Source organism: Papio anubis, chromosome 12 (genome assembly GCF_008728515.1).
Source record: "Papio anubis isolate 15944 chromosome 12, Panubis1.0, whole genome shotgun sequence".
Classification (NCBI taxonomy): Eukaryota; Metazoa; Chordata; class Mammalia; order Primates; family Cercopithecidae; genus Papio; species Papio anubis.
Window position 1 is genome coordinate 88,871,285 of NC_044987.1, and position 27,714 is coordinate 88,898,998.

Here is a 27,714-nt window from a genome sequence, read left to right on the forward strand (position 1 = left end):
AACTATTAACCTGCAAATTGACCTTTGTGATCTTAGAAAAGACAGGCTAATTATTTCTGAATGTTATATTTTCTCTCACATTTCCAAAAAGAAGAATGAATGAATGACTAGAACAGTAGAAGAATCGTGGATGTTCCTCATCAGAGCTGCTGATGACTTAGGGTCAGTGGCAGCCCCAGACATCAGCATAGTACGTAGGTGAAAGAATTCATTAAAATACATTCCTTTTCAGTACAGTGATTAGGATGCATATCAAACATATATAAAGGAATATATAAACATTTTACTTTTAAGTATGACCAAGTATAGTGGTTAAAAAGAGAGATGCTGCAGCTAATCTGATATTTTCTAACTCTGTCTCTACTTCTTAAAAGCTGTATGACCTAGGTCAAATTACCAAACTTCTATGGGCTTCAGTTTCTTCATTCCTACTATGAGGATAATTATAGTACCTACTTTATAGAGCTATTATGGTAAAGAAGTTCATATGTATAAAGTTCTTACAATAGTGATTATAAGTGCTATGTTTGTGTTTTATATAAAATGAATTCCCAATAAAATTATTTATGAATCATAAAAAATCATTTTCTTGGGAATATTTGAATCCAAATGTACATTTTATTTTTCCTTTGGAGACAGCTATTTTGCTCAAGGTCACACAGATAAAACATAGGCGGAGTGAGGGCTAGAACTTCTGACTCTTCATGGCTATTCCAGATCTTTTCCCAAGTCATGTTTCATGCTCAACATTTGTTAGCCACAAAAATATGCCATTAGCACTACTCTTTTTCCTGTCAGACTGAGAGATTCTCAGTCTCCTAACTTGACTAGAGACTGTACTAGTAAACTTCTTGACCTTCAAACCCTTCCTAGCTCTAGAGCAAGCTTGTCCAACCCATGGCCCCTGGGCTGTATGCACGGCTCTGAATGTGGCCCAACATAAATTCATAAATTTTAAAAAACATTATGAGAATTTTTTGCAATTTTTTTAGCTCATCAGGTATCATTTATGTTAGTGAATTTTATGTGTGGCCCAAGACAATTCTTCTTCTTCCAGTGTAGCCCAGGGAAGTCAAAAGATTGGACACCCCTGCTTCAGAGGCTAAGAACAAGGAGAACAATATTCTTCAGAGCTTTTGAGTTAAGGAAATATTTCTACAGGCCCTGACCTAATTGTTTACTGCACTGAGGCATCAAATGAATCTCTTCTTCCTATGCACTCCCGATCACAAAATGTCTTATCTAACAAAAGTACTGATGGTGAATGGGACAGGGCAAGTAGATTACCATCAGATGAGTGGCATAGGTAGCAAATGACAGGGGTGTTGGGGTTGGGGAGGGTGTAGCAGAGTTCACTGAAGAAGAAAGAAGTAGAAGGCAGCCTCTGGAGCAAAAGAAAGTGACAATGTACATGGTGCCTTGATATAATTTGAATGTGGTTTCTCCTACCTTAGGCATAATATTAATTGGGAATGAACAGAAATGATGGAAGGGCAAGAAGGATGAAGAGAAGTTGGAAGCCATTGCTTATTAGTACTATGTGCAGGTCCTGTGCCAGCATTTTCTTCACAATAATTCTGTGAGGCAGCTGTTTTTAACCCACTTTCTGGGGAAACTGGGCCTAAAATTGGTTTTAAAACTTGCTCATCCGGTTAACAAGAATTAGAGCTGGAATTGAAATACAGGGCTGTTCTATGGAGTTCAAAGTCCTTTGGCCATAATGCCTGACTCTCCAATATAATAACCCATTTTGTTTTCTTCTACTTGCTGAACCCAGTTGAATGAATTCTCACTGTGGAACACTTTTTTCTGATTGCTCTCACTGCCAAAAACCCATCACCCTGTATTAGAAGGTTCTTGACTATGTGTCAAAAAAAGAAATTGCTCTTCTTTGGTTAACTATTTTTAGCACAGATTATCTGACTAGCAGGTTTATCTTAAGTGATGCTGGCACTATTCATGGGCCCTGGACTACTACTAAAAATACAAATGCTAATTGTGCTGACAGCACTCAGCACAAGTTTGGCTTTCAGCTCATTCTAATTGAAAGGCTTAGGCTTTGTTTCATGTAAATGTGCATGAACTAGATGATTTTCTTAAATTCTCAGCCTTACCATCATACTCTGCTATATTTAGCATGTTTGATTCCCTGAATAACACAGTAGCCTGAAAACTGATTTCATCCATATTTATTGAAAAGAGAGAAAGAGGTCAACAAGTACAACATTAGAATGGACTTTGGAGGCTCAGTTATACTGAGACATATCCTGTGGTACTTGGTTCAGAATGTGGTACTTTGTACAAAAGAATCATGAAAGAAAGAAAGTGATTTCTCATATTTGGAGCTCTCCAAGTGACCCCAAACACAAGAAGAATGGTATTCTTGGCTGAAAATGAAGACATTCACATTCCTAATTACAATTTTTATAACCAAAACAAGCGTTATTGCTACTGATAGATGTAGTCAGAACATGAATATCAGCATGGATCCATAGATTTTAATATATAACCAAGAAGTTTTTCTTGAATCTTCAACAACTATCAGTTGTTTTTGTTGATGATAGTAGTTAAGAGTTCTTTAAAGTAATGGTCTTGTAAATAATGTATGGTGCTTTTGTGTGTTGTTTGTGTGGATATGTTTTCTGTTCTTTTGTAATTACTGTCTCTCCTCTGAGGCACCAAAAGATGTCATTTATTAATTGACAGTAATTAGTACTGAATATAAGCACAATACAGTGAAGGATACAAGAAAAAGAAAGTTAGCTTCCAAATCATTTCTGGCTCTGTCACTTCCTAGGAAACAAATGACTTTCAGCAAGTGATTTATCTCTGTAAGCAGCAACTTCCTCAACTGGTAAGAAAATAAATAGAAAGGATACTAGAAACAGTCCTACTTAAAAGGAAGTTTGTGGCAAGTAAATAATATTAGTGGGAGTCAACACAGTGCAAGGCACATAGCAAATGCTCAAGCAATGGTATTTTAAAAAAATAATTATTACGTACAATAGTAAAAAAGGAGCATCTTTTAGTTATGTTTCATTTTATTATTTTTTGTAAAATAAATTAGATATATAAATGTTTTTCCTTTGTTATGATAGCTTTAGATATATTTTTTTCTGTTTATTGTTTCTGTTTACAAAACATACTTATTTTATGACATTTGCATACTGCCTTTTAAATTTAGCATAATTGTGTCATAAGTACATTTACATAGTATTATGTGCTCTGTATTTACATTGTGTTCCACTCAGTACAGATAGTGTATTACCTTTTGGTCCCTGGATGTGATGAACAAATTATGAAAGTTGGAAATCCCAGTGCTTCACTCATTCCTCGCTCAACACTAAATCCTACTAGTTTTAAAATCTGTCCACTTATCTATCTTTACTGCTGTGTTCCTCATTTAGGCCATATTCACCCCCTTTATATTTAACTTGAAGATAGTAACAGCTGCATTACTGAACTTCCTGTTTCAGAGCTTGCCTTCCTTTGTTTCAATCACCCCTCACTTTGTAAATAAAGTAATGTAATTTCAAATATGACTACTTTTCTTGTTTTTCAAAGGTTTTTCATTTTCAACCTCAAGAAATGCATTGAAACACACTGACCTCAAGAAAAGATGCAAACTCCTTGAGATGCTTATGAGGACCTTTAAGAGCTGGTTGTTTTCTTTCTGAATGTATTGTTTCTAAATATAAATGAATGCAATTCTTCACAGAATTCAATTTAAAAAGCACTGGGTAAAATTAATGTAGTTATCATGGAAAGGTAAACATCTTCAGATATTCATGAACATTTCTAAAAATTAAAAAATACTAAAAAGGATGTGCTTTTTGATACTAATGATTACCTTAAATTCAAAACAATATAATAAATGGCTCAGAAATCAATTAATAGGTTGTTTTAACAGAATTCAGAAGCAGCAAAGAGAATAAAGTAAATATGAAAACTTAATATGTAACAAGGAGGGCAGTTTAAGTCACAGGAAGCAAGGAAAATTAATAAGTTTTGTTAGAATATGACTTCTCACTAGAAAAAAAATTGATTTTGTTGTTCACATAATATAGGAAATGTAAGACTATATACATTAACTATTAAATGTGAAAATAAATAATTAAGACATTTTAAGGCAAAATATAACATTGTAGTCTATAGAAAACAGACTTTTTGTAAAACTTATGAATGGGAGACCTTTTTGTCTTTAACAGTGTACCCAGAATCCAGACATATGTATACATTTTAAGAATATACCTTTAGTGTACAAAGGTCACCTTATAAAAGTTATAAGAAAAATAATAGCAATGGAAAATATTTACAATAAAATATATGGCAAATAAAATTTATTATATTAACTATTTGAAAAATCTCTCCAATTATTTGGAAGAAGACAAATATTTTTATAATAAAATTGTCATTGGATACAAACGGGCAACTAACTGAAGAGGAAGTCATATCCACAAAATATGTGCAAAGATGTTTAATCTCACTTGTGGTAAAGAAAATTCTAAATAACAGTTTTTAATCATTTAATGATTTTAACAATTTAAGCAATAATTAAATACATTTATATCAAGTTGGTAATAATTATATAGGGCAGTACTACTCATTGTTGGCAACAGCGTGGGTAAATGTATCTCTAATACATTAATGTTGGAAATGTGAATTGATAAAATACTTTAATAAAGTACTCTTTTGGTGGCTTGTCAAATGAACATTACAGAAGATAACAAGTAACAAAACAATCTAATTTATGGTATGTTCTCCTATAGTATATCACAGAAATAATGTAAAATTACACACACACACACATATGATTGAAGTTGAAAAATACGGAGAATGAGATATATATATGTAAGAAATGTTTTAGATAAAATTTAAAAATACTCATTTTATGGAATATGATACAAGCATTAAAAAGAATAAACTAAGCTTTTTGGATGAGAAGAATAATTTACTGTACATGCTTTCCCCTCCTCTAGTAAAAATTCAACTAAGTAATAATAAAGGAATAAGTAGATACAAACCAAAATAAAGACAAAAGAAAGCTGATAAAGGCAAAATGTTTCAACAAATTTCCTCAAGACACCAAGAAGATGAAATACAAATGTTATAAAAGAGATCAGAGAAAGCTACAGCAAAGAATAGAGATAAAGGGACTTTAAAGGTGAGGGAAGGATGAATATCCTTTCAGAATGCTAGAGAAATCCAGAATTTAAGACTTACAGGTACAGGGTTGGTGTGACTGATGCTAGCAGCAGGTAGGTTATATGAAAGCTATGTACAGAATGGATACCATCTTGTCCTTGAAGGAAGAATACATATAGTACGCAACCAGTATTTAGTATGCACAGTATCAGATGAAATATTATATTGAAGCCACGAGACAGAAAAACAATTGTGAGGGAAAGGATATTTTTGATGAGACAATTGAATCAAGAGTCTTGAGATGATGAAGAAAGGCTGGGTAGACTTAGTAGACTTAGGTACCTGTGAGTAAAGGCAGTTTGGCATCTCAGAGTCCCTCAGAATAAAGGATGTTTCCCTACCTTATTACTCTCATGCTTGGATTGCTGGTTAGTCAGTTTTTCCCATAACTTTTTCATTTTTTATTATGAAATATTGAATGAAGAAGTGAGACTGTCCAAACATTGATAAATTCTGTAATATAAAAGAAAATTCTTTATGAAGCAAAACAAAACAAAACAAAAAAAGCCTTGGGAAAGATTAGTTCAAGAACAAGAAAAAGCTTTAAAACATTTACTTAACTTATCCTTAACAATATTTAGATAAGAAATCTATAGAACAAGAAAAGTCACTATGAACAAATAAGTATCCAGAAGCATGAAACAGCTATAAGAAATTTGAAATAAATATTTTTAATTAAAAAAACATGATTTATGAGATAAAAGCCTGTAAATCACTTAAAAATTAAGACAAAAAGAAAAAAAAAGTATATTTGAGAGGAAAGACACAAGAGAGAGGATCAATTTGAAGGTCAAATATCAAAATATGAGGAGTTCCACGAGATCAAGTTTGGAAATACAAATAATTGAAAACTAAATCAAAATATCTTTTTCTTTTTTCAGAAGAAAGGGATCTGCTTCTGCAAAATGAAACAGCAATTCAATGAAGAAAGCGTGGTATTCAAATATCAGTAGTTTCAAACTACAAAGTAATTTGGTAAAATTTTAGAATGTCACATATGTCTTATATCTAATAAATAATCAGATCAGAGTGTACATAAAAATAAATGACTTATCTTGGGGAAAATATGTGTGTGGGTGGGAGTATTTTGGGGAGAAATGGGATTTAAGAAATTTCTGACTCGAAAAAAAAAAGTCTTTTTTTTTGTTTTTTTTTTAACGTGAAGAATAAACCAAACAGCTGATTAGTGTCAGATTAAAAGAAAAGAATATATTTATTTAGAAGGTAGAACTGAAGAAAGTATTCTGAATACAGTTCAGAAAGACAAAATGATAAAAGGGATATTATGGGACATATAAAATATAGTGAGAAGAAGAAACATACGTCTGATAAGAGCTATTGAACAAAGAGAGACAATGAATCAGAGATAAAATGTGAGTACTTAATAGTTAAAAGTTTTCTGTAATTGACTGAATACAAACCTTCTAAAATCCAGGTATCTCAACAGAGGCCAACACAAGTTTTTAAATAATAATAATTTCACACCGTGATACATTCTAGTGAAACTTCAGAATGCTAAAAGGAATTAAACTATCTTAAAAGTAGCACAAGTGAAAAACATGCCAACAGAGAAAACTCATAGCTGATTCACTCAGTGAGAGTGGAAACATTAAATAGAGTGGTGACATCTTGTTTTTAGAGAAAATAAATATTAATCTAGATTTGTTATGTTCAGTAAAATTATTTTCTAGATTGAGAAGAAATAATGACATTTTAATACTAAAAGTAAGTACCTGAGAGCTTACATAAACAATAGGTGATATTATATTACAAAAATTTATAAAATGTTCTTGAAGAAAGAATACCAGAAGGAACACATGAGATGAAAAAAATAAGCTTGAACAATAACAACTATAAACTTCTAAGTAAATCTAAGTAAATATTGGCCGCATACTATAGTAACAATTTTTAATTTATGGGTTTAGAATTTAGTTTCTTTTTTAAAAAATCAACTTTCTCTAAGTGTGGGGCAAAGGAATCAGATTTAAAGCCTTTTGAGATTCATTTACTGTAAAGGGGATAGGTAATAATATTTATTTATATTTCATTAAATTATATATATGTAATTTATATATAACACTGCCAGTATTACTGCTTTACAGATGGGAAAATGTGTATAACTTCTAAATGAGTGGAGAAATAGAGGAGAATACAAGGAAAACAAATCACACTAATCATCACAAATAAATATGAGAGAGAAGCAGGACAAATACAAATAAACTAATTTGCTAGAGAAATAAATCAAAAAATGTTTATCATCAGAACAATGTAAAATCAACTAGTTTGTACAGTTCAGGGACAAAAGTAGACAGACTGGATTAGAAAAATTACCCAAGTACATGCTATTTTAAAAGTCACACCTAAAATAAAGGCTGAACATAAAAGACTAAAAAAATTTTCGATAATTACTACCTGAGACAGTAAGAGAATGTTTTTAAATAAAATTAATAAATACTGAAAAATTAGAATAGCTCTATTAACACAGAAAAAAAGACTGAAGGCAAAAACCACCACCAGAGATAAAGAGGGTCACAAAATAATAGCTTTTATTCAGGAGGAAATATATACATTTTAAATATAAATTATAATAACAGTTTCAAAACATACAAAGAAATGATTGTATTTGCAAATTACTCATAATTGGGACAAATATTTCAAACATTTATTTTAGTGTGGTTGAGAGATAAAAGTGAACAGTAGTATTTAAAGGATTTAAATAACTTAGATAACAAACTAGCAAAAGTATCTAATAATTATATGCAAAACACTTCCTCCAACTGGAAAGTACCCCTTCAGTGCAGGCATAAATGAAACAATTTAAAAAACTGATCATGTTCTAGGCTATAAAGTAAATCTCTACTGATTTTAAAGGGTTGATGTCGTATTCATCACATCCTTTAACCACCTCACAGATAAATTAGAAGTCAATAATGAAAAGAACTTTAAATTGTACATACATTCAGAAAATCCAACAAAAAACCTTCTAAATAATACAGGGGACAAGGAAATTAATAAAAATTAGAACATTTTGGGGATAATGGCAATTATATATATCAAACATGTATGATATAGTTAAACATGTATGATTACCTTTAATGATTAAATTAGGAAGAAAAGAGAAAGGTTAAAAAAATTGATCTGAGTGTCTAACTTAAAAAATCAGTTGGAAAAAAAGTAGAGAATGACCACAAATAAAATAAATGTCAGAAAAAAAAAAAAAAAGATAAAAACAGACAGAAACAATGGTACATTTTAGAGGGAAAAAAAAGCCAAGAATTGAAAAACCTAATAAAGTTTTAAAAATTGGCAAAATTAATCAAGAAAACAGAAGGTACATATAAACAATAATACAAATAGAGTCAAGATATAGGCATATATGAAGCAGGCATTTATATCTTGATAATAAGATAATAGAGAATAATATGAAAAGGTTCATGACAACAGATTTGAAATTTAGATGAAATAGCACATTCCAAAGAAAATGAATCACAAGAAAATAGGAAATATAATACTTCAGATACCTACATATGTGGTTAAAGACAAGTAAAAGTATCATTAACATAAATTTTAGAATTATAGCTTCCTTGGTTTGAGGAGAAGGGGCTGTATTAGGGAAGAGGCATTCTTAAACTATGCGGAGGTACATGCTTATTCCTTTTGCACATATTCCTTAAAGAGTGTACCAAATTAGATATGCACTCTTTAGTATGTCATATGTATTTTAAAACAACAAAATAAAATACAGAAAAAGAAAGTGCAAGCACTATATATGTGTGCATATGTTTAGAGGAAGAGCAGAAAGATATTCATCTGGTCTGAATAGTTGATTACATCACTGGAGTCGAGACAGTGGGAAGAAAGTGAGGGTATATTATTTTTTTACTCTTCCCTTCTTTAGAATATTTTTCAATTAAACATGTTTATTTTAAAAATTAAATGAAATAAAAATGTGTTACTTTTATTATGAAAATTGTAATACAGAATAATAAACTATGCTATTACAAAGCAATATTTTGTTTCATGTTTTCTGTTTTTAAATTTTATAAAAATTTAATGGTGTGGTATGTTTTCTCCTATGTTTTACCTTTTTAAAGATTATTATGCTTTTGAGATTTATCAGTGCTGATGCGTGTAGCAAAAATTCCCTCATTTTTGCTGTTGTGTGACATTCAATTTTATGAATATACCACAAAAAATTTAAATTATCTACCCCAGTTTTTCACTCCAGGTTCCTCACTTTCAGTAAAAAATTCCATGTCCTAACCATAGTGAATTACTTTTAACTTCAGTAATTCTGTGTGGGATGACTGATATTTTTATCGGTCAAATATGGTTAAATATCACTCATTTCATATAATTCGGCCCAAATTATATAGTACTGTCTAGAATTTATCTGAAATTTAGCTAGACTATATGCTTAGAGCAGGGTTCGCCAACCCTGGGGCTGTGGACTGGTACCAGTCCATGGCCTGTTAGGAACCAGGTCACATGCAGGAGAACAGTGAGCCAGCTAGCATTTTTGCCTGAGCTCTGCCTTGTGTCAGATGAGCCATTAGATTCTTATAAGAGTGCAAACCCTATTGTGAACTGCACATATGAGGGATCTAGGTTGTACACTACTTATGAGAATCTAATGTCTAATAATACCTGATGATCTGAGGTGGAACAGTTTCATCCCAAAACTATACCACCTGCCCACCATCCCCACTTTGCCCCCATTGGGAAGAATTGTCTTCTACAAAACCGGTCCGTGGTGCCCAAAAGGTTGGGGACTGCTGGATTAAAGGTTAAAAATTGTGTGTCTACATTTTCCTTAAATCTCCAGTGCCTAACTCAGTCTTTTATACATAAAAAGAACTAAATACATGTCCTGAAATAATTAGTATTTTAATTACTTTAGAATAACTGCCTTTTCTAATTGTTTCAAAAATGAGCTCATTTCCCCCCGTATTTTACATTAACTTTCAAGAAAAAAAGTAAAAATTGAAATGTATTCTTTAGTCATAATTACCAATAAATATTACTTACATTATTTAAGTTATCTACAGTACAATGCAACATATTTTGTGCTATATTCACATAAGAAAATATTATGTAACATTGACATTTGAAATACTGCCACACTTCTAACACTAGTTAATCTACCTTCTATTTAAGTAAATGATATTACAATAATGACAAAAAGTCCGTCATCTTTAAAATGCATCATTTCCTTCTCATTAAAGCATCTTGATTGTCATGGACAAAAGAAACCATAGCCTTAATCTTGTAATAATAATTTTCTTGTCTTATGATTTTTAGACTACATTGTCTACTTTGGCTAATTTTTCAAAATTTTATAAATGGGCTCATTCTTTATGCATTTACTTGTGTATTACTTTCCATTCAATGTTATGATTTAATATTATGCTGTTTCAGTTATGTCTAAAGTATAGGTGCGTGAATACAGACTTCATTCTAGGTGCTTGATCCTAACATTGATTTATTGATTCATTCATTCATCAAAAAGTTACTGAGTATCAACTAAATCTGAGCTATGAAGAACTTTATACAAATAATATTAAAAACTTAAGGGTGACAGATAAATTCCCAGTTTAATGTTTTAGTGACTACATTATAGTCACCAAAACTGAAATAAAGAAAAATAGAAAATCTGAATCACTGAAAAAAATGTATTAGTAGTGAAAAAACTTTTCATAAGTAAACAACACAATTAGATGATTTAGTTCCCTAAATAGTGAAGGAACAAGTACTTCTAAAAAATACTTCTAATGAATACTTTATAAAATAGGAAACATTCACCTACTCACTTTATGAATATTCATATAACAGATCCCAACTTTATAAAGCAAAATATGTCATTTAGAGATCATTTAGGAATCTGAATCTCAGAGAAGTCATATTACTTTCCAAATTTTAACATTAAGTATTAATGCAACGAACCACATCATATACTTCCTTCTCCAGAAGAGTTAAAATGTATTATAAATAAAAGAAAATTAACTTAAAGATATTTGAAAATCTGTCATCAATTTTTGCAAGAAATGCCTCTACTATCTAGTTGAGATTTATCAAGTCAATGAGCTTGGAAGTTAACAGAAATTGAATAGATATTGTGTATGCAATAAATCAATCAAAATGCGGAAACTACACAGGCAAAGTTAAAGAAGGGAGATGGAAAAAAGTAAGATTTTTGGTTGTTTGTCCCTCAAAAATTTTAAAATTGGCCAGGTGTGGTGACTCACACCTGTAATCCCAGCACTTTGGGAGGCCGAGGCGGGGGGATCATGAGGTCAGGAGATCGAGACTATCCTGGCTAACACGGTAAAACCCCATCTCTACTAAAAATTCAAAAAATTAGCCGGGTGCTCTCTTCGGCAGCACATATACTAAAATTGGAACGATACAGAGAAGATTAGCATGGCCCCTGCGCAAGGATGACACGCAAATTCGTGAAGCGTTCCATATTAAAAAAAAAAAAAAAAAAATTAGCCGGGCGTAGTGGCAGGCGGCTGTAGTCCCAGCTACTCTGGAGGCTGAGGCGGGAGAATGGCATGAACCTGGGAGGTGGATTTTGCAGTGAGTCAAGATTGCACCACTACACTCCAGCCTGGGTGACACAGTAAGACTCCATCTCAAAAAAAAAAAAGTTTTAAAGTTATATATAGAAAGAAACTACTGAAAATGTAGCAAATAATACCACAGAATGAATGACACAGATAATGAGAGTCAGGGAAATTTCACAGGGATGAAAAATTCCTGTGGGCTGGCTGGGACCATTTAGTCTTCACAGAAGAGGTGAGGCATTGGTAGGTAAGCAAAGTCCACATTACTAATGTGGACACGGAATTGAAATGACAACCTAGTTACTGAAGCTTACTTGGTATTCACGGTATCCTATTTTTTCAGATTTATGGTATGGACTTTTAATTTTAAGAGAGATCTACTCTCTTTAAAAAATTTAAGTGTAAAATATGGTGTTGTTAAACATAGGCACGATGCAGGACAGCACAATGTTTAGAACTCATTCATTTTGCGTAGCTGAAATATACTCACCCATTGAATAGCAACTCCTCATTTCCCCATTGCCCCCAGCCTCTGGAAATCATCATTCTACTCTCTGCTTCTATGAGTTTGACTCTTTTAAATACCCCATATAAGTGGAATTATATAGTATTTGTCTTTCTGTGACAGGTTTATTTCACTTAACCTAATGTCCTGGAGATCCATCCAAGTTGTGTCATGTGTCAGGATTTCCTTCTATTTTTTAAGGCTGAGTAGCATTCATCATATGTATATACCACATTTTCTTTATTCATCCATCTATGAACATTTAGGTTGCTTTCACATCTTGGCTATTGTAAATAATGCTGAAATGAACATAGAGGTGCACATATCTCTTCAATATACTGAATTCAATTTTTTTTTTTTTTTTTTTTTTTTTTTGAGGTGGAGCCTCACTTTGTTACCCAGGCTAGAGTGCAGTGGTGTGATCTCAGCTCACTGTAACCTCTGCCTCTCAGGTTCAAGCGATTCTCCTGCCTCAGCCTCCAGAGTGGCTGTGACTATAGGCATGTGCCACCACGCCTGACTAATTTTTTGCATTTTTTTTATTGGTTACTTTTCAGTTTTATTCATAATAGCTTTACAATGGAATTTAAATCCCTTTTAAAAATTCTTCAAGCATTTTAGGGTATATTACACTACTGGGAAATTTCAGCAGTGTAAACATCTGGCAGTTAGAATATACAGTCGGATAGAGCATCAATTTTAATCAGTTTCTCAATGAACATCTTCTCATGTAAATATTGAGATACTGAGATAAATTTAAACCATGTAGATTAGGAAAAATCCTCAGGAAATTCTGACATTAAATCACTTGTAATTATGTAAAAACAAAGAAACAGAAATTAACTTAATTGCTAAATATACATCAGTACACCAGATACAGTGGATCATTAATACTTTGATATTTAACATTCACATGTTTGCATATGTCTATAAAGCTATGTGACAGCTTGATACATAGTGCTGTCACTATCTTTCTCCCTCTGTCTCTCATTTTCACCAAAATATTAAATCATCTGCATATAGTTATTTTATATTTTTACAGAAATTAGGTCTTGCTCTGTCACCCTGGCTGGAGTGTAGTGGTGTGATCAGAGCTCACTTTAACCTTGAACTCCTGTGCTTAAAGTGTCATTCTGCTTTGGGCTTCCATTTAAGACACTCTATCTATGGTATTTTGTTATGGCAACCCAAGAAGACTGATATAGATTCCTGTTTGGGGGTATATTTTATAGATAATTAAAGTTATTTTCTTTTATATCATATCACAGAAAGGATTCTAAGGGCACAATTGATTTGATTAGTCAAATATTATATGTTAACTAAGTCTTCATAATAAGCAAATTACTTCTACACAAAATTCTAGTCACTCTGGGCAGGTATGGTGGTTCATGGTTGTAATTTTTTGCATTTTTAATAGAGACATGGCTTCACCGTGTTAGCCAGGATGGTCTCATCTCCTGACCTCATGATCTGCCCACCTCAGCCTCCCAAAGTGCTGGGATTATAGGCGTGAGCCACCACGCCTGGCCAATTCTTTTATATAAATACCCAGAAGTGGGATTGCTGGATCATATGTAGTTCTATTTTTAATTTTTTAAAAGTTCCATACTGTTGAAAATACAGTCCAAAAATAGCTGTTGCACCATTTTAAATTCCCACCATCGGTGTATAAAGGTTCCAGTTTCTCCACATCCTCGCCAATACTTGTTATCTTTTGTTTTTGTTAATAATAGCCATCCTAACAGGTTTGCACTGATATCTCATTTGGGTTTTGATTTGCATTTCCCTGAGGATTTGTGAAATGAGCATATTTTCATATACCTGTTGGCCATTTAAATGTCCTCCTTAGAGACATTTCTATTCAAATCCTTTGCCCAGTTTTAATTGGAGAATTATTTTGCTATTAAATCATTGAAGTTTCTTATATACTTTGGATATTAACCCCTTATCAGATAGATGGTTTCCAAATATTTTCTCCCATTTCATAAGTTGCTTTTTCACTCTGTTAATTACTTCCTTTGCTGTACAGAAGTCTTTTAGTTTGATATAGTGACACATGTCTATTTTTACTTTTGTTGCTCGTGCTTTTGGTGTCATATCCAAGGAACCATTGCCAAGCCTAATAACATGAAGCTTTCCCCCTGTGTTTTCCTCTAGGAGTTTCACAGTTTCAGGTCATGAATTCTATCTTAGTTCCTTCCTGCCACTATATTAAAAAAAATCTTAGACTTGGTAATTTATAAACAACAGAAATTTATTGCTTATACAGTTCTGTAGGCTGTGAATTTCAAGATTAAAACACCAGCAGATTCAGTGTCTGGTGAAACCTCATTCTCTGCTTCATAGATGGCGTCTCTTGCTGCATCTTCACATGGCAGAAGGAGCTAACACTTCCAAGGATCTTCTTTCCTAAGGTCATTAATCCCATTCATGAGGATTCTGCCCTCATAATTAAATCACCTCCAAATGACTTCACCTCTTAATACTATCATATTACTAATTAAGTTTCAACTATGAATTTGCAGGGGGGTCTCATTCAGACATAGCAGTAATCATTTCCAAATAACAGTATTCAAAAATTTTAGCAGAGAAGGCACTTTGAAAAAACTACCACCCTCCATGGTTTGTAACTCAATTTTAAGAACTCAGAGATTTTTAAGAAAGATGAGGATCTCAAAGAGCCTGCGGAAATATTATTTCAGAAATAAAAGTAAATTTGACCAAAGGAGGTTTAGAGATAAAATGTTAAGCTCAAAGAAAAGTCCCAATTTTTCAAGGGAACTGAGAGCTGAGAAATGAATACTTCATACAAATGAAATATATAGCTATAAAACCTGGGGGTTTTCTGAAAAATATAATTTGTCAGTAGATATTCAGTTATATGCTTGATACTTTGTTTACCTTAGGTATGAATGTACACAAATGCTTATGTTGCTTTATTTTTCTAAGTCTAAATTGAAATCAATTTTTCTATATCTAGCTCTGTGCTGTTCCTTGCCAAAGTTGACAATATATCCATACTAGTCACTGTTAGCCAACACCTCTTCTTTTCCAGGATTGTCCAAGTGCCCTGGAGTTTATATTAACCAGGACATTTGAAGATGAACTTCTGGTCTTCAGGCACTCATTCTCACTGCTGACATGCCCAGGCTCACCCAGACCATTCAAATGCATCGTACCTAGCTCTCTACCTGACAGTCTTGGGAAGCGAGAGCTTTGAAAATAGCCCCCAACTCCAAGCATCAGCTTTCATTCCCTATGTTTCTGACCAATTGAACTTAATTTTTTTTCTGTCAGCCTGAAACACAAAATATTTGTGCTCCTCTCTCCCATACATAACACATGTGCTCAGGTCTTATAAATAAACTACCATCTTCTTTTCCCCAGAATATGGAGTTAAAAAAAACAAAAAAGAAAACTTACTTTTCCAATGATAACTTAGTATCACAAGAAAAAGGAAGAACCCAAGGTAATTTTTATTTTAATATTTCAGCTTCTAACATTTCAACAATATGTTTTCAATTAATGATTTGAGCATAATACTATGAAATGGAAAACTGAAATATAAAATGATACATGATTTTAAAAAATCTTACAGAGCTCCTTTGTTCCTCATTTTGTTTCTTGGTTTGTTAAATTACAATTGGCAAGGTAATATCAAAAGAACTCTAAGTGTCCTTAGGAGTCCAATCTCTCTAGGAACATTTAAACATAGGCAGAAGGTATTCTGGATTTAGGCTGAGAGGGGGAGAGTGAAAATCTGTGTCAAGTCTAATGGCTATCAGTGCCGCCTTTTTACTAAAACTACTTGGTAAAGACACTTTGGGAAATCATCAACCCTTTGGGGGTTTCACACTGGGTATCTCTTCTTAAATCTTGGGTTATAAAGGATTTAGAAGAGGGAGGTCTCAGTTATACCCCATTTATAACTTTTAGAGTGCTGTTTTGTACCCAGTAAAAATGCTACAACAACACAAATCTTGATATAAACTGATTCTTCTTCTTATACCATCTCAGGAAAGATGATGAAAGAAGGGCTAGCCTGAAAGAAACTTTTGCCTTCTTTGGATACGAGATGCAAAAAGAAAGGTTCCCTGCTACAACAAAGATGGATCCCCCAAGGAGGACGTAACTGGAATTACTGTCATTGTTACCACTTTGAAAATCTCAGCCAGTTGAGGACCAGAGACATTCTCATCAAGGTTAAAGCCAGAGCAACCACCACCACCAAATGATGGCAAATCCCTGCCAGAACTGGAGTGGGTTTGAATGGCATAGCTGACCGCTGGTACTCCTGAGTGGTTAGATCAGTCTTACTTGTTCATTTTATTAACCTCAGAGCAGTACGGCAACATATTTCACTTGTTTGAATTGTTTGGGTTAGAATCAGGTATTAACCTTGTAGGCAACATGGATAACATATTTCTGTAGTTCAACATAATTTCTATTTTAAATTCACAATTTATTAGAGCAGTGGAAAATAATGTCAATATAATTGAAGCCTCCTTTTCTTATGGGATTGTGCCTAAGGAGCTTACTTAATTCCAAGACTGGGTGTGTGGTGAGGAGGGGAGAAAATGGAGAGGACACTATTCATCATTATTCCCCAAGATGCCCATCATTCCAAATGATCATCCATCATTGGTCTTAAGGTCACTTTTGTCTTCTGGTCTCTATGGCTCTGAAAAACCTCTGCTATGTCCATTATTCAGATAGGGGCTTAGAAATAACTGCAACCTATCTAAAACCTCATCTGCCAAATGAACTTCACAACAATTTCTTGTGTGGCGGCATATCACCTTCCTGGGACTCTGCCTGAAGTAAAGGCACAGATCCTCACTACCTTGATCAAGCTTCCTTCCATCCTTCTTTCTCAACCTGTTTTCTGTTTGCCACAGAAATCTAACCTTCTTTCAGAGACACAAAGGGAACTCTACCCCAAGACCAGTTTTATAAAGGCTCATAATTCCAGCTCTCTCTTGATAACAGACCAGTCTCAAAATCAGTCACTAAATGTAGGGTGGATTAATTTTGGATCTTGTGTATAGGACTTGGTCTGAATCCTTTAAAATTGCAGGTATATATTTTACATAAGCCATATCCCAAGGTCAGCCATAATTTTCTTTCAACCATATTTTATAGGCTGGTAAGTCCTGCACCCGCCCCAAGTTTCATGCAATTAACTTGACTGTGGTCTCCTGCCATGCACACTGAGCTTTAGCTCTCATTACTCTGTGGGAGACAAATTCCAGCTTCCTCTAGACTGAGAACCAGCAGGCCTAGCTCCAGTCTCTAATCACTAACTTATCACTCTGACATTTTTTTCCCTCTCTCGTCTGCAGAGATACTTCTCTTCTTTTGAGTTTACCATATCTGAGTCATTTTGCCATTCTTTAAAAATATTCTTTGACTGCTATGTTTGGAGTTGATGGAGAAATTCAAGTCTAAACTCATAATGTCATCCTGACCCTTGGTCCCGAACCGTTGATATCTGATTATCTAGTTTTCAGGGTGAATTTGGATATTTGTAGACTTGAAGGCCCAAATAGACAAGTGGACACTCCATGTTAATCATAGCCCAACTTATCCCAGAAAGAAAATTAAGTTTAATTAAGTTCCTCAACTTACGTCACCTAAGATGCAAGGACAAATAAGTCCTGAAAAATGTTTTTTATAGTGAAGCCCTTGCTCAGAAAAAAAAAAAAAAAAAAAAGAAACAAATAACAGAACAAAACCTCAAGAACTGTGATTGAATTATAATTAAAGGATGTTTTCAGGCATGGACTTGTCTTGAAAACATGCTGTTGGGCCTAATTGTATTCACAGTGCACACTCACATATAGAGCACTGGTAGACCAGTCAGCGAGTGAACGATTATAGTCCTATTTTCTGCTTGAACATTCATAAATGTGTGAATGTTGGCAGGAAAGCCACTAAACTTTTCACAATATGTCTCCTCATTGTAAAATGGAAATATTAATTCCTGCCATTACTTTGGTATGGTTATGAAGAACAAACAAAACACCGCCAAATGATGCTATAAATCTGTTTTGAGATTATCCCTTGCACATTTACCTAGTAAAATTTTGCATTCATTTTGCATAGTAAAATGAATTGCAGTTATTTGAAAAGACGGTAAAAAAAAAGCTAAGTATTTAATTCAAGAATATGAAAACAACTATAAAATAAGCAATACATTAAACAAATATTAAAATTACTTAACAAAAAAGCTATTTTGTTTAAAACATTACTAGAATTAAGACAATATTTTAAATATCTCTTTCTACTGAGGTTAATGCTAAAAAATTATATCTTTTATTTTTTTAAGAAAATGATAGTAGAAAAATTTTTATCAGAAGAAAGCTTAAAAGTGCAGGTAAAATTAGCCTTTTTTTCTAGAGAAAATATAAGTATCAAAAATGAAAAAGATCAATTAAATACTGTAAAGAGTCTATAGCTAAAAATAATAAATTCCCAATGTCTCAAAATTCACCTTATAGTACTAATTATAACTGTGACCAAACCTCCAAGGCACAAATAATCCTTATATATTATTACCATTCCAGACACCATAAAAAGAGGACAACCTGTCAAGAAAGTTTATTACTGTCTTTAGTTTTTCATGTTATGACTGTTTATCGGCTAATTATTGGAACCGTTATTACAGTTTGTTATTATTGCCAAAAATTAGATCGATATGCAAAGGCCAATGGAAGAAATAGCAACAATAAGAGACAAAAGGGTAGAGAGAAAATATATCTAAAATATCAGAAAAACCTTTATGATATCAAAGGATCTAACTAAAGTAAAACTATTATAGAATAATAATTTTTAAAATGTTTGTGAAAGACATGTATGAATACCAAAACAGGTGGTAAAAATCTTGTTACGGATAAGAAAATTCATGACCATAAAGCTGTCAATCTTTTCAAAATTAAAGGGCAACCTCCTTCTAGGATTTTTAATGTACGTATTAAGTTGGTGCAAAAGTCATTGCAGTTTTTGCCATTACTTGAATAGCAAAAACTTCTGTGACTTTTGCAACAACCTAGTAACAATTTAATTTAAAATTTGATGTGAATATATAACATCTAGAAATAAGCAAACTATCTAGTAGGGGGTCTGCCTTCGCAACTATTAAAACATAAGTAATAATAATTAAAGCAGCATTATACTGGTACAGAAATAGGTATGAAGGAATTAGGATCTGAGGTAGACTCTCAAGTTTATAAATAATTTCTTATTGTTAAACAATTCTATGGAGATAAGTTTTGCATGCAAAAATTTCACATTTAAAGACATAACGATGTTTTGAGATATGTATATATGCATGTTAAAAAATTGATCACTCACAAAAACTTCCTCCACTTTGTATTCTCTTCCTCAGAGCCCTTCCCATTCTAGGAAGCCAATGATTGTTTTTCTATCATTAGAGACTAGTTTGCATTTTCAAGCATTTTATATGAATGGAGTAATGCAATACACACTCTTATTTTGTCTGGCTTATTTCACTCAGCATAAGAGATGCCTCAAACCTGTTGCCAACAGTTTTGCATCAATAGTTAATTATTTTCATTGCTGAGTAGTATTCCATTGTATAGACGCATCATAATTTATCTGCTTACACACTGATGGATATTTGGATTCTTTCCAGTTTTTGGCTATTATAATAAAAGTTTCTTGAAGAATTTTATAAATGTCTTGGTAGAATATTTACATTAATTTCTGTTGGGTACAAACTTAGGAGTAGAGCGTCTGGAATATATGGTAGATGCATGTTTAACATTTTAAGAAACTGCCAAATCATTTTCCAAACTACATGTATTACTAGGATAAGTTAGAGTGAATTATCTCCACACCCTCTTGAAATAGGTTGGCCATGCCAATCTATTTTTATATAGTCATTACATTGAGTGCGCAGTGGTACCTAATTTTGGTTTCAACGACTAAGGGGTTGAGCATCTTTTCCATATATATAAAATATAACGTTTCCATATATTATATGTTATATTTTCTTACTGTTGTGGTTCTTAAAAAATTTTTCTTGAAAATGTTTACCAAAGAGCAGATGAAAGCTTCTAATATGAAAGACAGGGACCAAAACATATAAATGTTAAAGTGACTTGAGAGAACAGCAATCAATGTAGGCAGATGAAAATTAAAAAACATAAGTCGTTAATATTCTCACAGCAATAAGGTAGTGTATTCACGTAAAAAAAGAATATGATGCTAGAGAAAATATTCAGAGAACAATAAATAATAACTCATAATTTATAAACATAATAGGTGAAAACGGTCAGTAAAAATAGAAGTATTAGAAAATAAATTTGAGAAAATATCCCAGAATCAAAAGAGAAATGGGAAATGGGAGTGAACAAGGTAACGAAATCAGTGTATCAATACAGGTGGTCCAAGATCTATACAATAGGAATTCCGGAAAGAGGGGACAGAAAGAACAAGAGGATACAGAATAAAGAATAAAATAATTCAAGAATATTTCCCAGAACTGAGTGACTTAAAAGACACACTAAGGACATACCAATCTCAATGGATGAAAACAGGTACATACCAAGACCTATCATTGTGAAATTTCTACACACTAGGATCAAAGGAAATGTTATAAACTTTCAGAGGCAGAGAGAGAGAGACATCAAAATTCTGAAGTAAAAATATTTCCAATTCTATATCCAGGCAGAGAAAGCAATAAAGAATAGAATAAAGACATTTTCAGGAATCCGACCTCCCTGCCCTGCAATAAAGTGCCATCTCTGCAAATGATAAAATAAACCTATAAAAAGGATGTTAGGTGATAAATATAACTGGATATTCAATACAGGAGCGCTTAATGAGACATCTTAGAATGACAATGGTGCACATCAGGGCAGAACAACTGGAGAAACACCAACGCATACAGAGGGCTGTCATCACTCATAATGTTTTGTAAACCTGATGATAAAATATCAAGGTGATCCTCGCCCAGATACCTTACCTATACTCAGCTTGTCTTCACCATGTGTGCATGGAATTCCTGCTCTCTACTCTAGGCTTTTCTGCTTGGACCAATTGTGAAGACTCCTTCCACCTAATATAATGATTTCATTTTTATCTTCCCTATCAGTTTTTGAAGATAGGCCATAGAAACATTAGAATTTGAAAATACCAAGCAGCAACCTCTTCTCAATTTTCTTCCTAGGGTCTATTACCTGGCTTGCACCCTTGATCTGACGACAGTAAGCCCCATGTTTACAGGCCTCTCTCAGACCTTACCTCTTCTAGGAGATTTTACAAATTACCAGGGAATTGTAGCTAGATTCTGACCTGGGCTCTCTTCTCAGGGCCTTCATCTAACAATAGTAATCCTGCCCTTTGATTATACAGCCATATTTGTGACTCCTGCTTAACACTAATTATCTGAAATATTCATTTATTTTTAAATGGTTGTTAAAATTAAAAATATTAAATTTAGTAAAATAAATATAAATATGCCAAAATAACAAATTTGTTAAAAATAAAATATTATCAATTTTAGGTTGATGATATATATTTTTTAACTTTTTTAAAAGTTTTTAAATAAATCTTTATCAAAATATCAAGAATGAGAAAATATATATGCATATACTTTATGAGCTATAAAGTGGTTTATAAATGTAAAGTGTATATTACCATGCATACATCTTCCAGACACCAATGAGTCTAAGCTGCTAGCATTGACTAGTTATCTACAGCCTGTTCATTCCAATTTTCATATATTTCTACAGATCTGGCTAGTTGTGGTAATAGGTGGTTACCTATTTTGATGTAATGTTTAAGTATAAACATACATTTCAAGTGAAAAATACTTCCAATCAAAAATTCACTATCCGCTGAAATTTTAGTTCTACCTTTCATTCACCCACCCCCTCTTTGATTATGGTTCCCCATGTTTAATAGTCACTGCTAAAACTGAGGATATTTCTTAGGAAAAGCAATACTTGTGTTGGGGCAAGACATGAAACATGTGTGAAGCTGTGGGCAGAAGTATTACAGGATAGTGGGCAATGTAGTGAACTTGACAGTGTGTTCTCTGCCTATCAAATTTATTTGTTTTTAACACGCCAGAGTCAAGCCAGACAGAACTTCCAATGTTTGGCCCATGAGTTGCCATTTTGGAATCTTGTTTTAATTGAACCAATAAACCATCTTTAAATGGCACCTCGTGATAAAGTGAGATAGGAAAAGTAAACTCTGATGAAGAACAGACTGGAAAGAAAAATAGAATTACTCTCTAGAGCAAGGAGCCCAATATTCCTTGGTTTCCACCAATGCCATGTAAGTACTTTGCTTCCAGAGGCAGCATGAGTCCTCTGAGGCTTCTCTGATGGGCAGGACTGAGTTCATTACCTTGCATGGAAAGGAGTATAAGCCTGTCCCATAGCCATCTCTGCATCTCTTTCACAGATTCTTTTAAAAGTAGTAGGTGTTGCCCTTTTTACTGTCATCTTAAGCATCTCACACACGATTATGCGTAAGACAATACTGAGGAACTGTTTCTTGAAATGGACTGAATTTGCCATTTTATGTCAGATAAGACCAAATTTTAACTTTTGGCCTTCAACACTGACATTGTGCATAGCAAGCAGAGAAGACAAAGAAGCTCAGAAACCTCCTGAATATTAGCAGCATTCTTTCTGGACTCCTGTTAAGTACAGTGCCAAATTATTGTCAAAGTTGAAGGTTTTATAACTATTATCATCACTTTGTTTAGCATTTGAATCAAAGTTTTTAGATGAGCAAAAATGTATTATTTTCTTCTATATTTTCATCAATTAAATTTGGGATGTCAAGAAATATTTGCCAATCCTATGTAGGCTACTGCCTATATGGAAAATATTGTACTATATGCCATGTTTTTTAATTCTAAAGAGCTCTTGTCTACATTTTTGAATACCTAAATAGTTATTAAAAGCAGCCCTTTGAGAAAAGTGTCTTCACATTAGGGTTGAAGGATCTAATCTTTAGGGTATTTTATTTCCAACGCAGCTAAAAATTGACAGAACCAGCACTTGAACCAAAATGTTCTGACTCCAAATCAAATGCTCTTTCTGCTATACTCTGCTTTCATTTCTTGCAGCAATACCTCTGCCAATGAAGAAAGTTCCTGTCTACCACTGAGCTGGTGAATATCACTTAATTAATTTATTTACTTATTCACTAAAAAAATATTTATTGAGCCCCTGTTGTAGTTTAGATGTCAAATGGACCAATGTGGTGCCTGCATGACATTTACTCTCTGACAGAGGCAAAATACATGAAATTAAAAAGTTATATCAAGAATTAGTTAACTACAATTTGAATAAATTGTTCAAAACCAGAAATGTTGAATTCAGCAGCATATGAAAAAAGGAAGATAATTTAGTTTAGGATAATAAGATTACTCAAGGAATGTTTAAGACCTTAATGACAAGTAGGTACTTTCCAAGAAGTGGTGATGGAAAGAGATAATCTTCTCAGGAAGAAAGAAGAGCTTTACACAAGAGCCCTAGACACTAGAGGGGAAGTACATTAAGAAGAAAATGAAGTGAAATACTGTTAGACCATAATGAAAGAAGGGCGAAGTCATGCTTGTAGATGAAGAAAAACTCAGCTCCACTTTGAACTTCCAAAAAGCCACTCTTACCTCCATGATGTAGACTTGCTCCCTGGTACGCAGAAGCAGTGATTACCTGGAGCAGTTATTTCCCCTCAGTGTTGAGAGGCAATTTAGTTTTCATATGTAGGCCAGGCGTGGTGGCTCATGTCTGTAATCTCAGCACTTTGGGAGGCCGAGGCTGGAGGATCACGAGGTCAGGAGTTTCAGACCAGCCTGGCCAACATGATGAAACACCGTCTCTACTAAAAATACCAAAAGAAAAAAAAAAAAAAAGAAAAAAAGTAGCTGGGCATGGTGATGGGTACCTGTAATCCCAGCTACTTGGGAGGCTGACACGGAAGAATCGCTTGAACCCAGGAGGCAAGGGTTGCAGTGAGCTGAGATCGCACAATGGAAAACCACCCCCAGAAAAAAAAGGGAAAAACCCCCTCAAAAAAAAAAAAAAAAAAAAAAAAGAAAGAAAGAAAAAGAAAAATTCATATGTAATTCACATCTTGGCATTGCAAATTGCTGTATAGATGCCTATTGTGGTGCCCAGAGATAGAGAAATGGGAACAGATAAGCAAGCTAACTGTAGAACTTGGGAGTACTGCGTGAAGACTTAATTTCTTCTAGATTTCCATAGCAAGAAGGTTCAAAAATGGAAGAAAAATGTAGTTACTGTGAAAAAGAAGTTAAAAAAAAAGATACACATGTTTTAAATTAGAATGTCTTTAAACAATTCACTTTATAACCTAGCCAAGTGCTAAAGTCCCAGTAATTCCAATGATCAGGGACTTGCAAAGGTGCCAGCTGCTGAGAGGGAAAAAAAGTACTTTTTGTCCTGTTTTCTCTTATAGTAAAACCTTGGGTCTTAGCTGTTATGCATAGTTCTCTGTTAGTTTCCTCCATATTTGGGGGCCAGAAGACTTTGACATTATTTAAGTTACTTTTTATTGACATTGTCTATTCTCTGAAGTCTAAAGTCTGTGATTTTCTATATTTAGCATTTATTCTCTTCATTATTAGGAATTCTAGAAAGACATGACAATTTTCTTTCAAGAATCACACTTCTCTAACCAGTTGTTTTTTTTCCTTCTTGTTTAGGACTAATTTCAGTGAAAGAATTGTATGTATATATTCATATACCTTTACACTGTAGTCATTGTCATAATTCCACAAAAGAACTATTTATAGCCTAATTATGTAAAGTTATTGCTGATGAAAGTGTTAGCTTGGCAAAGGCTACTACTTGACAAACGATTACATATTCACCTATTAATTGGATAAGAAAGTGGCATATGCTAGTACCTATTAACAGCAACATCTACATTCCTACCACTACAATGTTAAGCACTTATTCTGGAATAGAAAAACAAGTTCCTTGAAATAATTTGTGAGTGAATACTGCATGTAACGTATCCATCTGGCACATTAGAAATTGACACAAAACTAGAGAGAGCTAATACTACCAGACTTCAGCATAAACCATTCACCTCTACTACATATTGTCAAAGGTCAAAGAGATGTGATTGATTAGTTCACATTTACATGAATAGAGTAATCCCCCTACACTGTCAGCATTTTTACGCTAACTTTTGCATTTCAGGATGTATTTTCTGACTCGCTATCTATGACATTAACTCTGATATGGATTTTCTATTATTAGGGTTAGTTTTGAACTTATTCATTTATAACCACTTCCCAGTCTCTGTCACAATAACCCAACATTTATGGAACCCTTGCTATGTGCTGTACAAGTATTTTCCAAAGTGTAGCACTTTTATCTTAAGTAGTATGCTATTTGGTTTTAGGTAGCACATTAACAAACCTAAAAAAATGAATTATTTAAAGTATATTAGAAAATATACTGGCATTATAAATTCAGAACTTAATTCTATGATAAATAGAAATTTTAGAACATAAGTGAAATGAAAAGACAATATAAACGATATGTATTTGACAATCGTTGTGGTATTGTTCTCTTACATCAAGAAGAATAAAATGAATACCCTCTCTTTTAGTGATGTTAAAGCTGTGAATCCTTAACAACCAGATCCATTAATTCAGGATAGCTTTGTTAATATATAGGCTTTGGTGTTTATTCTGATCCTTTGCTTTAGTTTTCTTCTTTGAAGATTCATCATCTATCTTCAATAGTTGTCATTTTTTCTTTTTGTCTTTTTTTTCCTTTTATTTCTCCTGATTTTTGTAAGGCATTATGATGGGCAGTCTCTAAGACGATTCCCAGTGATCCTCCCCTTTGGGTATTCAAATGCCTCTGTAATCCCCTTGCCTGGAGTATAGGCTGGGCCTGGCGACTCATTTCCAGTAAACAGAATGCACCGAAAATAATGGATGCTACTCCTGAGATTAAGTAACAAAAATACTACTTTACACTTTCTTTGCCCTCTCTTGCTCTCTCATTTATTCACAAGGAGAGGCCCATCTACCAAGGAATCCATGTATCTGGCCAATAGCCAAAAAGAATCTGAGGCATCTGATAAATAAGCTTAGAGTGAATGACTGAATTAATGCATACACATTGGATTCATTGAATAAACTTAGACGCTTACTCTCCCCATAATGAGCCTTGAGATGACTTCGGCTGGATTATCATCATCTTGATTTAAGTCTTGTGAGACACCCTGTGCACCATTTAAACTATGCACAGTTTTTGACTTGCAAGCATGCTAGATAAATGTTTTTTGTTTCATTCTAAGACATTTTGGGGTGATCTTTTGTAGGCATCAAAAGACAATGCGCATTATTTCTGTGTTTATTTAATCTTAGGTTTCTTATACATTTAGTATTAATTTCTGAAATGTTTTTTAAATTTCTAGTTCTTTCCACGTGTCTGATCAACTCATATCCAAGTTTTTACAATTATGATTTATATTGTACTCTTATGTTTTATATAATTTCCTTAATGTATTTTCATCATTTTAGAGAAGGTTACAATTGTTATCTGTTTTGTAGTCATGACTTTCCTCATGCTTCCTGTAAAGGTATTTGGTTCCTTATTCTGTCTCTCTTTTTATGTTAAACTTACTATTTATCTGATAGACATTTTTATGTGAAATTAGTTTTCCTGAACTTTTCAAAAGCAAATTTAAGGTAGCTTTTCTATGTTCATAATGATTAATCTTCTTTTGTTTTCATGTAGTTAAAAATATAGCAGCTTGTTTTCTAAGCTTCTTGCCTCTGTTCTCTCTCCATCTGTACCTTCTCTTTTCTGTATCTCTGTTGTCCCGCCTGCTCAGTATTTATTCTACATCCAGCAGCTTATCTGAGTACCATGTCTTAGCAGGTATCCCCATGTGGTCAAGTTTTGAGAGTTCCCAAACCTTAGACCGACTGAGCCCTGCCAGTACTTGCTGAAGGCCCTATGTACTTACTGACTGTGGGACTAAATAAAACCCCTTCAGTTTCAGTGGCCATTTGCAAGTTAGCACACCAACTATTCTAGTAAATTCCTCTTGGCTATTTTAGGGGTTCTCTTGTTTTTAGGTCCATAGTATTCCCCATTGCACTCTTCTACTTTTTTTTTTTTTTTTTTTTTTTTTTGAGACGGAGTCTTGCTCTTTCTCCCCGGCTGGAGTCCAGTGGCCGGATCTCAGCTCACTGCAAGCTCCACCTCCCAGGTTTACGCCATTCTCCTGCCTCAGTCTCCCATGTAGCTGGGACTGCAGGCGCCCGCCACCTCGCCCAGCTAGTTTTTTGTATTTTTTAGTAGAGACAGGGTTTCACCGTGTTAGCCAGGATGGTCTCGATCTCCTGACCTCGTGATCCACCCGTCACGGCCTCCCAAAGGGCTGGGATTACAGGCT

At 33.5% G+C, this 27,714-nt stretch overlaps 1 long non-coding RNA gene and 1 other non-coding gene across 6 annotated transcripts in view; one reads left to right on the forward strand and one right to left on the reverse strand.

Annotated features, from left to right (window-relative positions):
* LOC103877584 overlaps window positions 1-27,714 on the reverse strand; it is a 319,563-nt gene that overhangs the window by 227,205 nt on the left and 64,644 nt on the right. The gene's annotated exons all lie outside the window — the stretch shown is intronic.
* On the forward strand, window positions 11,571-11,677 carry LOC116269969. Its single transcript, XR_004177759.1, has one exon. It is a non-coding gene; the product is annotated as a U6 spliceosomal RNA (small nuclear RNA).